This window comes from Thamnophis sirtalis, unplaced genomic scaffold (genome assembly GCF_051295495.1).
Source record: "Thamnophis sirtalis isolate CommonGarterSnake01/CBP01778 unplaced genomic scaffold, rThaSir2_p1.2 scaffold_10, whole genome shotgun sequence".
Classification (NCBI taxonomy): domain Eukaryota; kingdom Metazoa; phylum Chordata; class Lepidosauria; order Squamata; family Natricidae; genus Thamnophis; species Thamnophis sirtalis.
Window position 1 is genome coordinate 37,041,368 of NW_028261390.1, and position 13,449 is coordinate 37,054,816.

Below are 13,449 nucleotides of genomic sequence, written 5' to 3' on the forward strand. Positions count from 1 at the left end.
GCGAGGAGGGAGAAAAAGAGCTCAAAAGAGCTTACATTGTTGCTAAATGAGCTAGCCCAGGCAATAGCAAATTAGCCGATCTTGCAGGCAGGTCTGAGAGGGGGGGGGGGAGCAAAACTCCAGGCAGGGCTTTCTGACTCTTCTAATTCCCCGTGAAAACTGTTGTTGCCTCTGAAGCATTTGCTCCAGAGTTTTAAATCTTAAAATCCCCCTCCCTCCTCCTTCCTTTTTTCTTTTCGATCTACACAGAATCACAGAGAATCCTGAAGTCGGGCAGGGCTGAGAAGGGAGAAAAAGAACTCAAAAAAGCTACATTGTTGCTAAATGTAACCGGGGAGAGCCAGCCCAGGCAATAGCAAATTAGCCGATCTTGCAGGCAGGTCTGAGAGGGGGGAGGGGGGAACAAAACTCCAGGCAGGGCTCTCTGACTCTTCTAATTCCCCATGAAAACTGTTGTTGCCTCTGAAGCATTTGCTCCAGAGTTTTAAATCTTTAAGATCCCCCTCCCTCCTCCTTCCTTTTTTCTTTTCGATCTACACAGAATCACAGAGAATCCTGAAGTCGGGCGGGGCTGAGGAGGGAGAAAAAGAGCTCAAAAGAGCTTACATTGTTGCTAAATGAGCCAGCCCAGGCAATAGCAAATTAGCCGATCTTGCAGGCAGGTCTGAGAGGGGGGAGGGGGGAGCAAAACTCCAGGCAGGGCTTTCTGACTCTTCTAATTTCCCGTGAAAACTGTTGTTGCCTCTGAAGCATTTGCTCCAGAGTTTTAAATCTTTAAGATCCCTTTCCCGTTTTTCTTTTCAACCTACACTGATTAGAGAATCCTGAAGTCGGGCAGCAATGTACTGCAGTAGAAAAGGTTTAGCTGGAGGAGGTTTTGATTGCGATCGCTCTGTAGTTTGTGTCCAGATACCTGCCCCACGTGCCTCTGCGCGGCAATTAGAAACTACTGCGCGGGGAATTGCAGCCATGTGCGCGGCCGCGCAGGCGTGCACCTTAGAGGGAACAGTGGTCACCTCCCCTGCTGGTATCCTCCAGGGAGGAGCTGTGGACAGGTCCACCAGATCTGCCAGCCAGGGGCGGCGCGGCCAAAAGGGAGCCACCATTATCAGATCTGCCCTCTCCGCTACCACCCTCCTCAGAATCCCGGGGATGAGGGGAAGGGGGGGAAAGGCGTAGAGAAGACCTGGTGGCCAGCTGCAGCGTAGGGCGTCCATGTCCATGGCTCCCGGGGTCGGGAACCTCGAGACGAACTTCGGTAGCTGGGCGTTGTGCGGTGTCGCAAACAGGTCTACCGTCGGATGGCCGAACCTCTCGCAGATCCTGTGGAAGATCGAGGGATGGAGTTGCCACTCTCTGTTGTCGATCGTCTCTCTGCTTAGCCAATCTGCCTGATGGTTCTCTGTTCCGGAGATGTGCTCCACCTTGATGGACGCCAGGTGTTTCTCCGCCCAGTGACCCAGGCGCAGAGCCTCGTCGCGGAGAGCCTTGGAGTGGGTGCCTCCCTGTCTGTTCACGTGTGCCTTGGCCGCTACGTTGTCTGTCAGGACTAGGATGTGTTGACCTCTGACCATGTCCTTGAAATGTCGGAGGGCCAGGTGGATGGCCCTGAGCTCCAACCAGTTGATGTTGTGCTTTAGATCTGTTGGAGTCCACCGACCTTGGGCGATCTGGTTCTCCAGGTGGGCCCCCCAGCTGAAGAAGCTTGCGTCAGTGGTAAGCGTCATCCTTGGTGGATCTCTGAAGAGGCAGCCTCTGTTCAGAGCTGGGGACAGCCACCAGCGGAAAGATAGCAGCACCTGGGGTGATACTCGGATCTTGAAGGTCGCGTCGCTTGTCCTGGCCTTCTGATGTGGTAGCAGGAACCACTGGAGCTCCCTGGCGTGCAGTCGGGCCCAGGGGATGATCCCTATGCACGAGATGAACTTTCCCAGGAGCCTGGAAAGAAGAACTACAGGGACAGAGCATGAGTTGCGAACCTCATGAATCATCTTAACGATGCTGTCCTTCCGATCCTGAGAGAGGAACACCTCCCCCGCTACAGAGTCGATAATGGACCCTAGGTGAAGCAGCCTGGTGGAGGGCACGAGGTGGCTCTTCTCCAGGTTAATGGAGAACCCCAGGGATCTGAGAGTGTCGATGGTAGTATTCAGATCCCTTGCAGCTGAGGCAGAGGACCTGGCCAGGACGAGTATGTCATCAAGGTAACAAAATAAACGGACAGGGAGGGAACGTAGGTGACCAGCAGCTGCAGCTAGCACCTTGGTGAAAGTCCTGGGGGCTGAGGCCAACCCAAAGGGCAGGGCTCTGTATTGGAAATGGTCCCCCTCATGGGTGAACCTCAGAAACTTACGGTGTTCCGGGGCGATCCTGATATGCAGGTATGCCTCTGTAAGGTCGATGGAGGCAAGGAAGTCGCCCGGCCGGATGCCCTCCAGGATGGATCTTAGAGAAGCCATTTTGAATTTACGGTATACCACCCTGGAGTTGAGTAACTTAAGGTCCAGGATGGCTCTCCAACCCCCCGAGCTTTTGGGCACTAGGAAGAGGTTTAAATAAAATCCTGACCCTTTTTCCCCTTCTGGGACCCTCTCGATGGCCCTGATGTCGAGGAGATGTTTAATGGCCTTGGCCTTAAGGGCCCTCTTGTTTGGGCCTGAGGAGGAGGAGAAGGTGTGGAACCTACTGGGAGGGAGCGGAACTCCAGGCGAAGCCCGAGCCTTACCATCTGGAGAACCCACTCATCCGATGTGATACGCTCCCAGGCATCCGCAAACATGGAGAGGCGACCGCCGATGGGGTGATCCGGGGGTGGATCACTTGAATCTGCGGAAGGGACGACCGCCTCCTCCACGAAAGGGCCGCTTCCCCTGGTGTTGGCCCCTGAATCTGTTCTGGAATTGTCTATCCCCCTGCCTCTGAAATCTGGGGTTTTGGTACCTCTGGCCTTGGCTGTCTCCTTCAGGTGGTCTGTAGGAGGTCCTTCTAGGGTACGGTGCATGGCGGAAATCCGACCGCTTGTTCGTTGACGGGAGGATCTTCCGCTTGTTTTTATCCTCCACAAGGAGAGGATCCAGTGCCGTCCCGAATAACTTATCCCCGGTGTAATCCGCGCCGGTTAGGTGCCACTTCATTCGGGATTCCGCCTGCCAGTGACGTAGCCAGAGTAGTCGCCTAGAAGCAACTGAAGAAGACATAGCACGCGACGCATACCTTACCGCGTCCAAGGTGGCGTCCGCCAAGAACTGCGTTGCCGCAAGCATCTTGGAGATGTCCTGCAGGAGTTGCACTTCAGAGGCTGGGGTCCTATCCCTCAGTTGCTCCAGCCACAGGACCGTGGACCTATTAAAAAAGGAGGCAGAGGTGGCCGCTCTGATAGCCCAGGTGATGGCCTGGAACGTCTTGCGCAGAACAATGTCTGCTCTCTTATCCTCAGGCTTGAGGCAATTAGCGGTGTCTCCTGCTACGACCGTTGAGGAAGATGCCAAGGTTGCCACCGGGTTATCCACTTCCGGAACCTGCAAGGCTTGGGCAAAGGCTTGGTTAAGATTATAAAACCTTCTTTCATTCCCCCCTGGGGTTGGAAAAGACCCTGGCCTTACCCACTGAGATTTGAGCACCTCCATAAACATATCTGGGGTGGGGATTTCTTCCTTAGCTATGGGGGGCCTATGGAAGGGCCCCTTCTTCTTCTTGCTTTTGCCATTGCCCGAGGACTCAGCTGCGGATTGGGGATCAGAGGGTGGATCCAGATCAGCTGTGGCTACTGCCTTGCGTAAAAGGGAGCTGAACAAGGAGGGGGGGAAAAGGCCCGCTACGGTGGAATCCTCCTCCCCCTGGGGGACCTCATCCTCCAAAAACTCCACATCCTTTAGTTCCCCTTCCTCGAGGTCGGATGCCTCACTAGCCGTGGATGGGGAGGGAGACCTGGCTTCCCTTGCAGCCGAGGTGCTAGGGCGATCGCTCAGCCCTCTGGGGCGATCCTGGGGGGCCCTGCTCCTGGGAGCCTGTGGCTGCTGAGTTAAGCTAGAAGCCATAACCTGGGCCAACACTCTGGCAAACATGTCTTGAAAGCTGCTGGTTAGATCAGGCAGCTGAGGCTGAAGCTCTGGTGGTTGGGAATATTCCCTGGGTTCAGGGGATAGAGGTGCTAGGTGAGGCCGGGCTGGGCTGGCTGCTCTGCGGCCAAAGGGATCCGCTCTCGAATCCAGTAGGGGAGCAGGGGAGAGAGGAGGAGAAAGAGAGCTGTGCTTTCTCAGAGATCCCCCTGGAGAGGCTGGGGATGGAGATCTGTGTGCAGCCCGGGCAGAGGCCCTGCGTGGGGAGCGAGATCTGGGGGGGGGAAGGGCTGATGGTTGCCCTGTAGTCCCTGGCCGAGGCCTTGGTTGATCTGGTTTCCCTCCTGGGGGATGGATTCCTGGGAGCCCTGGCTTTGTCCCTCCTAGATGGGGATCTGCCTCTGGGAGCAGGGGAAATCGCTCTAGAGGACCCTTCCTCTGGATCCGCACCCCCCGGGGCTCTGGGCCTAGAGTTTTTGCTCCTAGTCGCCTCTGCCATTATTCACGGTTTGTTGCTCACCCACGTGCTCCTTCTGCAGCCGGCTGAAATAAATTCCCTTCCTAGGGATAGGCTCCGCCTCTCTCTGATTGCTTGTAGGCTCTGCTGCTGCCGGCAGGCAAGGCCCTGAATTTCCCCCCAGATCACCGGCGGGGCAGAGCAGAAAGGAAGCCTCTTCCGGCTTCCTACGGCCTTGTGAGTGCTTTCAGCATCGGGACACTGTTTACACACTCCCACGTGCTCCTAAAATGGCGACAATCCAAAATGGAGGCTGCTGGTGCCGTCTGGAGTCTCCTTCCTTCCTCCGGTGGAACCCTCTTCGCAATCCTGGAAGGGTTCTGGGTTCTCCGGCTTCCCTGGACTCCTCCAATCTTTGTCTGTAAGTTTTTCTGTGATCCTGGGCCTTCCTGGAGCCTCCACCCCCTTTGGGAAAAACGGGTGGCTCTGCAGGCCTCTAATCACGTGCTCTGGCAAGCCGAGGCTTGATGAGCAGCTGGAGCACAGCAGAAGGCAGGTGAGGTCACTTTAAATTAAAATTCCTTGCTGAGGCTTTTCTTGAGAGTAAAAAAACTCCTGAATCTCGGTTAGAAAGGAGAGCAGGAAAAACGCTCCAATTAGGCCGAAGATTGAGGTTAAAGTGGCTAGCCACCGGACCAGCAGGAGGTGTGGCTTCCAAAGATTTCCTCAATCTCCAATAGGCAATCAAGATTAGGTTAATACCCAATGGTTACTCCTCCCACACCTTCTCTTCGGAAACTAAACAGGTTTCAACTTGCAGGACGAGGTTTACAGGAGAGAGTGATTTAATCAATAAATTGGGTTGTGCAACATGAAAAAGTGTTTCAATAAATAAAATGCAACATGTATATTACTATTCAGAAAGAATAATATTATTCATTTACATATTTATTGTACGTGTTTCTAGGAAGCAAGAGTAACTTATTAAAGACTGGCCATTTCTATTTAAGCTTTTTTAAAATCTCTTTCTTTCTCCAAAAATATAGTTTTACTTTTTCCTTTTGTTATATTTTTATGGCATGAACAAGGTTCAGAAGATTAGTACTTCAGCTTTCTGAAAATTGCAAGTAATTTCAAGAAAAGCCATAATGCTTTCATTTTAAAGCATTTTAGTGCCCTGTAGTTTAATTGGCAGTCCATTCTATATGCTTTCAGATTTTCTACTTACTGCTAGATTCACAAAATGGTTGGTCACAGGTGAAACAGTACCAAATGTACTGAGAGAACTGGTGCTCAAAACATTATCTAACAATCCAAACACATCATGGGTACAAGAAAGAAAATGAAGGAACTCAATCAAAAAACCCAACCACTCCAATATTTTCTAAGCACAAGTATGAAAAGCTCAGAAGAAAAATATTCATTGGTGAAACAAGCTTTATGTTTAAACAATGTTATTTGAGAAGAAAAGGCGGAGAGAGAAAAAATCTATGAAATTTTACCTGTTGGGGAATGTGTGAAATGCTTTTAAAAATAGGTTTTTCTTGTGCCATATTATATGATGTAATCCATGTCTGAACCTCCCTCTCTATCTCTCTCCCCTCCCTTCCTCTCTCTCTGTCACTCTGTGTGTATATGTGTGTGTGTGTGTGTGTCTGTCTGTCTGTCTGTCTTCTCTCACTCACTCACTCACTTAATCACTCACTCTGTGTGTGTGTGTCTCTCTGTGTCTCTGTCTGTCTGTCTTTCTGTCTGTCTCTCCCTCCCTCCCAACCTGCAGATGGGCTCCGGACCAGCAGAGCCTCTTCCTTCTTTTTAACCAGGGGATATTTCCTAAGACATAACAAGGAACCTTAATTACAGGTTGAACAAAAGAAGCTGGAAAGAGATAATGAGGCCAAGAAGCTGTAACCTGGGACTGGAGAAAAACCTTTTCTATCCCCTTACCAGCCCATCCGGGAAGATGAGTAACATGAGGGCGATCCCTCATGTTACTCAGACCAGCTGAGCCTCCCTGGATGTTGCAGCAGCAGCAGCCCCAAGTGCGCCAATCTCGGCATTTTTCGCATCGGGGCGTGCTGCAAGAAGAGGGAGTGAGTGAGGTCTTCACTCACTCCCTCTTGCAGCCCGCCCCATGCAAAAAACGCTGAGATGTTAAGCAAGGGAAAAATCTGTTGCTTCAGTTAGAAAGGAAAGCAACTTCAGCGCTACCGCTGGCGTCTGGCCGGCAAAGGCTTCCCATTGACCTCCCCCCCACCTCTGAGTTCCTGATAGATGGAATTATTTCAGCAACATCTCCCCCCACCACGGCACCCCCCCCTCGCATGTCATCTCCGCTCTGTTCTCCAGCAAGCCTCATGGGGGTTTTTTGCCTTTAGGAATAAGAATGTTTAAAAGGCTTTTTAAAAAAAATTGGAAAAAAAAGATGATGCAGGTTCTGCAAGAGCAAATCTCCATTGCACGGCAACGTTTTTTTCTTCCTCCACCTAATGGTCACCGCTTATTGTAGTGAGTCAGCCTCCTAACTTCAGTCCAGGCTCTGCAATTACCTTCTCTCCCCCACCCCACAAATCTGCAGAAACAGGAGGGAATCGGTCATTATCATTAGCACTCTCTCCCATGCCTGGTCTCCCCTTCGGAGGTAAGGGATGGGGAAGAGCAGATCTCCCAGGGACACAAATATTCCCCAAGTGGCCACCACCCGCTTCTCGTAGCTCCCCCCCCCGCGAAAATGGGAGAGGAGTGAAATAATGTTATGCTTTGGAAACACGGATCTCCAACACAAGGTCCACGCCAGGAGGTTTGGGGCTTCCATCCAGGCCACCTGCACAGCCAGCAGCCACGTCCACAGGCTCCGTGAGGAAAGGTGGGCCATGGGAAAGGGGAGCAAGTGCACTCCCCGCCTGCCCGCTCCAATCTCGCCCACCCAGTTCCCAAACCCTCTCTTTGGAAAGAGTTCTCCAACAGCCTCTGGCAAGGTGTTTTCCCCACCCCGCTTGGGCTGAAAGCAAATAAAATATAAAATGCTGGTTTACCTTTCTCTGCTGCTTCTCTCCCAGGCTGGAGCCGAGATGAGATCCTTGTCCTAGTCTTCCTGCTGCCCTCGTGGTACGGGGAAAACGGACGGTACTTTGTCCCTTCTGTCTCCCCGTTGCTCAGAAAAACAACTCTGGGAAGGTCCTTTGGTGGCGGCAGGCGTCCTAGAACCTGCCTGCTAGCAAAGGACCTTCCCAGAATTGTTTTTCTGAGCAACCGGGAGACAGAAGGGACAAAATACTGGCTGGGATAGGTATACAGGGCTGGGGGCGGGGCTGGCTTACTTCCGGGTCCAGTCACAAAAATCGGGACCTTTTTTTTTTTTTTTTTTTTTTTTAACAGAACTTTTTTTATTTTTCTTTAAAAAAAAAACACAAATATGTCATCATTTGTCAATCATTAAAACATTGAAGTACAATTTTTTTTGTGTGTGTACCCCTCCCTCCCTCCACCCCCCCACCCCCCCTCCTCCTTCCCCCCCCCGACTTCCCAGAACCCGTACACGGTATAGAATTTTAACTAACACAGTCTAAAATCTATTGAGAAAAAAGAAATAAAGAAATTAATGACATTCTAGATTGACCTTAGCTTCTTCTTACTGAACTAACTTTAAACAATTTAAATCATTTCTGATCTTAAGCATAGGCTAACTGGAATTTCTTAGTCCCGTATTTATTTTGTATATAGTCAATCCATTTTTTCCAGTCTCGTTTATATCTCTCATTTGAATGATCTTTGAGATATGCCGATATTTTAGCCATTTCAGCTAAGTTTGTTACTTTCAATGTCCATTCTTGAATTGTAGGCAAGTCTTCCTTCTTCCAATATTGCGCCACCAACAGTCTTGCTGCAGTTATCAGGTGCAGAGTCAAATTGGTCTCTACCACTGTAAAGTCAGTACATATACCTAGTAAAAATAACTGAGGACTAAACTTTATCCTTCTTTTAAAAACATTTTGCATGACCCACCATATTTTTATCCAAAATGCTTTAACCTTTTGGCAGGTCCACCATATATGATAATATGTAGCATCGAGAGAACCACATCTCCAACATTTAGGCTGTACATTCGGATACATAGAAGCCAACTTTTTGGGATCTAAATGCCATCTGTAAATTTGTAAAAATTTTCTCTCAGATTTTGAGCTTGTGTAAATTTCACATTTCTTACCCAGATTCTTTCCCATGTATCCAACATTATTGGTTCCTCAATATTTTGAGCCCATTTTATCATACAATCTTTAACTAATTCTGTTTCCGAATCCATCTGTATCAATACATTATATATCCTCTTTATATGCATTAAGCTTTGATCTCTTATTTGTTTAAACAAATTATCCTCAACTTGAATAAAACCAATTTTTTGATCTATTTTCCACCTAGCCTGTAATTGCCCATACTGGAACCATGTTTGAACTACCTTCTCCTCTTTTAATACCTCTAAAGATTTTAATTGTAATACCCCCCTTTCCGAGGTAAGAAGCTGTCTGTAGGTAATTCTGTCCTTTTTAAGAACACCCCAGGACATGGGACAAATTGTGCGAAAGCGTGCCTGTCCCGCGAAAATCGGGATGTCTCGTCACCTTATTTAAGATTCAAATGAGAGCCCTTAGGTCCTTTTAATTTTTAATTTTAATATATAGTTTTGATTGAAAATTTTAACTGCAGCAATAAATATTAATGCAAATTAAAATCAATGAAAGATGGAAAGAAGTGCAAAGAGATAAAAAGAAAAGGAAAAGGAAAATGAGATAAAAAGAAAAGGAATATATAAAGAAGTGATTTTCAATTTTCATCACAAGTATAACCTTGGTAACTCTTTATCTCCTATAAGGTTACAACCAGATATATTTTCTTCCCTTATCTATAAACTAATAAGACATCAACTTTTCAGTCCTGGTACATGCCATATTTTAACCTTGATCAAATAAACCATACATTCCTTCTTCTTATTCCTGAAAATATTAATCTTTAATTCATTGAAATATTGTAGGATCTGATCTTTCTTTGATTCTTCATCCCAAAGAATGAAACAACAAAGATTTCTTCAAGGCTTTAGCAACACTTTGTAAATTCCATAAAAATATTATCCAAGTTATTCTCTTGGTTTATCGTGTATAATTCCCCTTTATTTTTAAAAAGTTATCTTTCTTTGTATATCTAATACACAGTCCTGGCCTGTCACTTGTATTTCTACTTTAAATGCCTTCTCTACTTTCTAATCAATATTTTTACCCAACATTTCGAGTTCTACTGTTTCTGCATGAAACAAGATTTATTTCACATCTGTCATTCCATCATTAACATTTTAACACAGTCTACCTATTTAAACAGATATTATTATTAAGATTAAGATTAAGATTAAGATTTAGTTTATTTGTATTCCGCCCTTCTCCAGGAGGGACTCAGGGCGGCGAACAACTCAACTGTTGTTGATATTATATTGTGGCTACTACTAAAGTTAGCAAAATGGTGTCCTTTAAAAAGCTCCATCATGGTTGATAACTGATATCTTCATCTCCCAGTGCTTAAACCTGCAACAGCCTGCTTTCCTGGGGAGCAAGTGTCCGAAGCACACGTGAATGATTTAATTATCCTCTTTTTTATTTGGAGAGATTCCCCCCCCCCAAAAAAAAAACCAGTCTTCTCAGTGTTCTTTAGTCTTTCCTATGTCATCATTTCCACTCTCCCAAAGATGTATTTAGCTTGCCATGGTCTCACTTAGAAGTCTGGACTTTTATGTCTTTAATGTAATTAAAGCTGTCCTCAAATAATTTGATGAAAATACCACAGAATAGCATAGTAAATTAAATGTGTATATATGTATGTAAATATTGAAGTAGATATAACATTTGTCTGTTAGATGCTGATATACATACAAACATGTATATATGACTGACTTTAAATGCTATTATCAAGTTTTTTTCAATATCCAAATTATTGTGAATCTGTAATAATAATCTGTTTCTGTCCCAAGTGATACTATTGTTTGCTGTACATTTTATTTTCAGACTTATTAATGATAACTTCTGGGTTTCAAAAATCAACTATAGCTACTAATAGTAAAAAATGGTAAGTAGATTTTTTTGTAGCCAAGACTGGGCAGTCACCTTTTATTTATAAGCAAAAAATTCTTTATGGATTATTTCTTTTAAAACACCAGTAAGAGCTGTCTCACAAAATACACTATTGTTGGCCATTATTATTCTTTGAAATGGAACTTGGTTTCAAACCAAGTTAGGAAACGATATTAAGTCTCTGAATTTTTTTTTTTTGAAAACAGCTAAAAACTATTGAAACAAATTAGAACCAAAGCCCAAAACCTGATAGTAAATGTCAAAATGAAAGGATCAATATAAGAGCAACCTACAAGAGTACTAATTATTTTTTGCTTTACAAAGATTCCTAATTGCTCCAAATCAGCAGTTAAACTCTGCATAAACTCTACAAATTATTACAATGTGGTAAATCTTGGGAACAAAAAAAGTTTATGACCCTTATATGGACAGTGGCAGAGTTCGGTCTTAGAAACACAAGAAGGTCTGAATTATTGGCTAGGAAATTCTATTTGCAGGAGTCAATGGTCTTAGAAAAAGGCATACTCTTTGAATGTCGTGTGTATTATTTGTGAACAAATGCCATTTTTTCCCAGAAACAATAATATAAAACTTTAAGCTATCTTATTTTTTTCTAAAAAAAAAACAACCATTAAAATCAGTTCAAAAGGTCATTATGCCAATCATGAAGAGTTAAATATTAAACATTAAATAGACATTAAATATATTGTTCATTACACCTGAGCATATATCTATATGAATACTACTTGTTCTGTGAGAACAAAGAAGAATATCTTCCACAGAACAGAATTCTGCTTTGATTATTTAACTGAAGTCTCGCACTGAAGGGACAAGTCACAGACATTGAAGGATGTACAGGGGAGATCAGCATGTACCATCTTGTCATTCAACCTGGCTTAAATACTAGTAGCCCACGACATATAATGTATTTTTTGCAGTATAAGACACATCGGAGTATAAGATGCACCAAGATTTTGAAGAAGCAAATTAAAATAAAAGTTTTTGCACTCTGCAGACCTCCCAAAAATGACAAAAAAAGGGCAGGCATAGCCTTTAGGAGGCTTGTAGAGTGCTACTGGGGGCTGGGGGGGGCAAAAATGAGCAAAAAAGAGTCCGTTTTTCTCTCATTTTTGCCCTCTCCAGCCCCTAGGAGCACTCTAGAAGCCTCCTAAAGGCTCTGCACGGCCATTTTTTTAAAGAGGGTGGGGTTTCCGGAGGGAAAAAAATGCTGTATTCAGTGTATAAGACGCATCCAGATTTTCACCCTCTTTTCTGAGGGAAAAAGGTGTGTTTTATATTCCCAAAAATACGGTAATCACATTGACCCCAATTTCTGTTCTTAATGAAGTCAAACATTTGTTAAGTGGATTTTTCCCAATTGTACAACCTTTCTTGCCACAGTTGTTAAGTGAATCACTGCAGTTGTTGAGTTAGAAACCTAGTTGTTAAGTGAATCTGGCATGGGGATACTGCAAAGGTCGTAACTATGAAAAATGGTCATAAGTCACATTTTTCAGTGCCGTAACTTTGAATAGTCACTAAATGAACTGTTGTAAGTCAAGGACTACATGTATTTGAATATGACTAGTCTTTGTTTAATATGCCCAAGAGTAAACTTATCAACTGCCTTTTAAGTCCCTTACTGTCATGTAGTCATATCTATTAATGACATCATCCTTGATCTTTCCCACAGTTTTTGTAATGTATTTGTTTCCATCATTACCAACTTATATTGCTCCTACTTTTATGCACATTATACAACTATAGTGTTGCCTCAATTTCTCCGTAAAACTGTCCTATCTTTGTGGTCTCTGCTTTATTTTTCTGTCATTACACTGTTCTCCATTTATGTTTATTAACATTTGCTTTTCTCTAGACAATGAACAATCAGCCTCTATATAACTGGAATATTTGAAGACAGGACATTCAAGTTAGAAAACATGACTTGCAAAAATAATAAGAAAAGGATTTTCTTTTCCCCCTTTTTGGAAAATGATAAGAGGTCTATAGAGTCTACAAATGTTCACATTCATTTTGGCATGAAAGTGAAGTAGAAAGATAATCAAAAAACAATCCTTTTGTTTTTACAAAACTTTGGAAATCCCACTTAACAAAAAGCTTTCATAGTATGGTTCACTAACTAGTAGGAAAAGTATTTGTAGCTCCAAATAGCATATACACAAGGAGATTAAATCAATTGCAGTTATAATGTGATTCAGAGGTGGGTTGCCAATTTTTCTACCACCAGTTAGGGCACACTCCCACACACGCTTCTGCACATGCACAAAAGTGTCCAGGTGGATGAGCGGAGCCGAACTGGGAGCAACCCACCTCTGATGTGATTACAGAGTTCTATTTTTCTCATTCCCTTTCAATTTCATTAGTGTGTGTGTGTGTGTGTGTGTGTGTGTGTGTGTGTGTGTGTGTACCCATGTGATACCCATGTCACTAATCACATATCTTCATGAGTGTTGAAGAAACTATCATCATCATCTTCTTAAAGATAAACCACCAGCTCTTGGCGAAAAATACTGACAAAATATAAACAAAGCCAGAAATAATTTTACTACATATTTGTGCTATGAGCAGTAAAACAATATTAAGTGGAAATAGATTTTATGTCCACTATTGAGAGAAAAATTAAAGTAGCAGTTTTAAGACTAGATTTAACTATAACTGAAAACTATTGATAAATTTATCAAACTTGCTCAACTTTCAGCTGTTCTTTAAAAAAAACCATTTGTTTAATTATCATAATTTCTGCTAGACATCATTAATCATTTGCTTGCCTATGAATAGTATGTTTTTGTGTGTATATATT